The sequence below is a fragment of the Schistocerca cancellata genome, chromosome 12, assembly GCF_023864275.1.
Source record: "Schistocerca cancellata isolate TAMUIC-IGC-003103 chromosome 12, iqSchCanc2.1, whole genome shotgun sequence".
NCBI lineage: Eukaryota > Metazoa > Arthropoda > Insecta > Orthoptera > Acrididae > Schistocerca > Schistocerca cancellata.
This window is the reverse complement of record NC_064637.1, coordinates 75912815-75917267: the sequence shown is the minus strand read 5'-3', so window position 1 is coordinate 75917267 and position 4453 is coordinate 75912815. Positions and strand designations below refer to the sequence as shown.

The window sequence follows — 4453 nt, the reverse complement described above, 5'->3', positions numbered from 1 at the left end:
TTTCACCTGTCTCACTCATTTTGCTCACCAGATGGTAGAGTTTTGTCAGTACTGGCTCTCCTAAGGCTGTCAGTAGTTCTAAAGGAATGTTGTCTACTCCCGGGGCCTTGTTTCGACTTAGGTCTTTTAGTGCTCTGTCAAACTCATCACGCAGTATCATATCTCCCATTTCATCTTCATCTACATCCTCTTCCATTTCTATACCATTGCCCTCAAGTACATTGCCATTGTATAGACCCTCTATATACTCTTTCCACCTTTCTGCTTTCCCTTCTTTGCTTAGAACTGGGTTTCCATCTGAGCTCTTGATATTCATACAAGTGGTTCTCTTTTCTCCAAAGGTCTCTTTAATTTTCCTGTAGGCTGTATCTATCTTACCCCTAGGGGATAAGCCTCTACATCCTTACATTTGTCCTCTAGCCATGCCTGCTTAGCCATTTTGCACTTCCTGTCGATCTCATTTTTGAGACTTTTGTATTCCTTTTTGCCTGCTTCATTTACTGCATTTTTATATTTTCTCCTTTCATCAATTAAATTCAATATTTCTTCTGTCACCCAAGGATTTCTACTAGCCCTCGTCTTTTTACCTACTTGATCCTCTGCTGCCATCACTACTTCATCCCTCAAAGCTACCCATTCTTCTTCCACTGTATTTCTTTCCCCCATTCTTGTCAATTGTTCCCTTATGCTCTCCCTGAAACTCTGTACAACCTCTGGTTCTTTCAGTTTATCCAGGTCCCATCTCCTTAGATTCCCACCTTTTTGCAGTTTCTTCAGTTTTAATCTGCAGTTCATAACCAATAGATTGTGGTCAGAGTCCATATCTGCCCCTGGAAATGTCTTACAATTTAAAACCTGGTTCCTAAATCTCTGTCTTACCATTATATAATCTATCTGAAACCTGTCAGTATCTCCAGGCTTCTTCTATGTATACAACCTTCTTTCATGATTCTTGAACCAAGTGTTAGCTATGATTAAGTTGTGCTCTGTGCATAATTCTACCAGGCGGCTTCGTCTTTCATTTCTTACCCCCATTCCATATTCACCTACTATGTTTCCTTTTTTTCCTTTTCCTACTATCGAATTACAGTCATCCATGACTACTAAATTTTCGTCTCCCTTCCCTATCTGAATAATTTCTTTTATCTTATCATACATTTCTTCAATTTCTTCGTCATCTACAGAGCTAGTTGGCATATAGACTTGTACTACTGTCGTAGGCGTGGGCTTCGTGTCTATCTTGGCCACAATAATGCGTTCGCTATGCTGTTTGTAGTAGCTTACGCGAACTCCTATTTTTTTATTCATTATTAAACCTACTCCTGCATTACCCCTATTTGATTTTGTATTTATAACCCTGTATCCACCTGACCAAAAGTCTTATTCCTCCTGCCACCTAACTTCACTAATTCACACTATATCCAACTTTAACCTATCCATTTCCCTTTTTAAATTTTCTAACCTACCTACCCGATTAAGGAATCTGACATTCCACGCTCCGATCCGTAGAACGCCACTTTTCTTTCTCTTGATAACGACGTCCTCCCCGCCCGGAGATCCGAATGGGGGACTATTTTACCTCCGGAATATTTTACCCAAGAGGACGCCATCATCATTTATCCATACAGTAAAGCTGCATGCCCTCGGGAAAAAATTACGGCCGTAGTTTCCCCTTGCTTTCAGCCGTTTGCAGTACCAGCACAGCAAAGCCGTTTTGGTTAATGTTGCAAGGCCAGATCAGTCAGTCATCCAGAGTGTTGCCCCTGCAACTACTGAAAAGGCCGCTACCCCTCTTCAGGAACCATACGTTTGTGTAGCCTCTCAACAGATACCCCTCCGTTGTGGTTGCACCTACAGTACGGCTATTTGTATCGCTGAGGCACGCAAGCCTCCCCACCAACGGCAAGGTCTATGGTTCATGGGGAATGAAATTGTTATGGTTTCTAAATTTAAACAACTTTTATGAACAATCTTTCATAAAACATCGATAATTAAGAATTTTTATTTGAAATGGAAATAGAAATTTCTGGTCCATTAGGTAATTAGAAACAAGAACACGTGGATTATTCATAAAATGGTTCAAATGGCTCTAAGCACTATGGGACTTAACATCTGACGTCATCAGTCCCCTAGAACTTAGAACTACTTAAACCTAACCAATGTGAGGACATCACACACATCCACGCCCGAGGCAGGATTCGAACCCGCGACCGCAGCAGCCGCGTGGTTCCAGACTCCAGAGCCTAAAACCGCTCGGTCACCGCGGCCGGCTGCATTATTCATAAAAAATGATGAGTTTTATAATTGTGAGACGAATGTATTTCAAATTGAACGAGAAAAAAAATGTACTGATGAAATCTGAACCAACGCACAAATTGGCACGTTTGGTCCATAATCCATTACGCTACCGAGTGCACTACACGTTCAAGTGGGAGTTTGTATATCGACTGCTTTATATACGATGCTGGGAAAACGTCATTAGCTACATCATATACAACGCTCCAAAGTCTATTATCTCCGTAAATTTATGAAAGACATTAAGAAAAGCCTATTTTTCGGCACTTTTTAACCGTGTTCCACGAGCTCGTTTCACTACGGAACAGAAAGCAGCTTCAGCCATTTTGATGCTGCGATAAGAGCGCCACAATCAGAGCACAACAGTGCAGAGGCTGTGACTGTACGTAACTTTTAAAATAAAAACTACGTAGTTAAAGAGTGATTAAGAAAAACGTTGACGGCTGTTAATACATTTGAATATCTTAAAGTTTAATTTAACGCAACTTAGTAATAACGTATTTAATACATACGTGGGACCTACTTCCAAGAGCGTAACAACACCAGTGTACTTGTGCTACGGGTTCTGGCCAATCATCGCGTTTGTGTGTCTTTACGTCAGGTGTATTCTTGTGATGCCGACGGCCTTGCCGCAGTGGTAACACCGGTTCCCGTCAGATCACCGAAGTTAAGCGCTGTCCGGCTGGGCTAGCACTTGGATGGGTTACCATCCGATCTTCCGAGCGCTGTTGGCAAGCGGGGTGCACTCAGCCCCTGTGAGGCAAAGTGACGAGCTACTTGATTGAGAAGTAGAGGCTCCGGTCTCGGAAACTGACATACGGCCGGGAGAGCGGTGAGCTGACCACGTGCCCCTCCGTATCCGCATCCAGTGACGCCTGTGGGCTGAGGGTGACACGGCGGCCGGTCGGTACCGTTGGCCCTTCATGGCCTGTTCCGGAGGAGTTTAGTATTCGTATGATGAACCATGGGTAACAGAAGAAATACTTCAGTTGATTGATGAAAGGAGGAAGTACAAACATGTTCCGGGAAAATCAGGAATACAGAAATACAAGTCGCTGAGGAATGAAATAAATAGGAAGTGCAGGGAAGCTAAGACGAAATGGCTGCAGGAAAAATGTGAACACATCGAAAAAGATATGATTGTCGGAAGGACAGACTCAGCGTACAGGAAAGTCAAAACAACCTTTGGTGACATTAAAAGCAACGGTGGTAACATTAAGAGTGCAACGGGAATTCCACTGATAAATGCAGAGGAGAGAGCAGATAGGTGGAAAGAATACATTGAAAGCCGCTATGAGGGTGAAGATTTGTCTGATGTGATAGAACAGGAGTCGTTTTAGAAGAGATAGGGGATCCAGTATTAGAATCGGAATTTAAAAGAGCTTTGGAGGACTTACGGTTAAATAAGGCAGAAGGGATAGATAACATTCCCTCAGAATTTCTAAAATCACTGGGGGAAGTGGCAACAAAACGACTATTCACGTTGCTGTGTAAAGTATATGAGTCTGGCGATATACCATCTGACTTTCGGAAAAGCATCATCCACACAATTCCGAAGACGGCAAGAGCTGACAAGTGTGAGAATTATCGCACAATCAGCTTAACAGATCATGCATCGAAGCTGCTTACAAGAATAATATACAGAAGAATGGAAAAGAAAATTGAGAATGCGCTAGGTGACGATCAGTTTGGCTTTAGGAAACGCAAAGGGACGAGAGAGGCAATTCTGACGTTACGGCTAATAATGGAAGCAAGGCTAAAGAAAAATAAAGACACTTTCATAGGATTTCTCGACCTGGAAAAAGCTTCGGCAATATAAAATGGTGCAATCTGTTCGAGATTCTGAAAAAAGGGAGAGACGGGTCATATACAGTATGTACAACAACCAAGAGGGAATAATAAGAGTGGACGATCAAGAACCAAGTGCTCGTATTAAGAAGGGTGTAAGACAAGGCTGTAGCCTTTCGCTCCTACTCTTCAATCTGTACATCGAGGAAGCAATGATGGAAATAAAAGAAAGGTTCAGTAGTGGAATTAAAATATTAGGTGAAAGGATATCAATGATACGATTTGCTGATGACGTTGCTATCCTGAGTGAAAGTGAAGAAGAATTAAATGATCTGCTGAACGGAATGAACAGTCTAATGAGTACACAGTA

General features: G+C 42.3%; 1 pseudogene; it reads left to right on the top strand.

The window, feature by feature from the left end:
• The first annotated feature begins 2911 nt into the window (after positions 1 to 2911).
• LOC126109955 (5S ribosomal RNA) lies at positions 2912 to 3029 on the top strand (annotated as a pseudogene).
• Positions 3030 to 4453: the final 1424 nt, after the last annotated feature.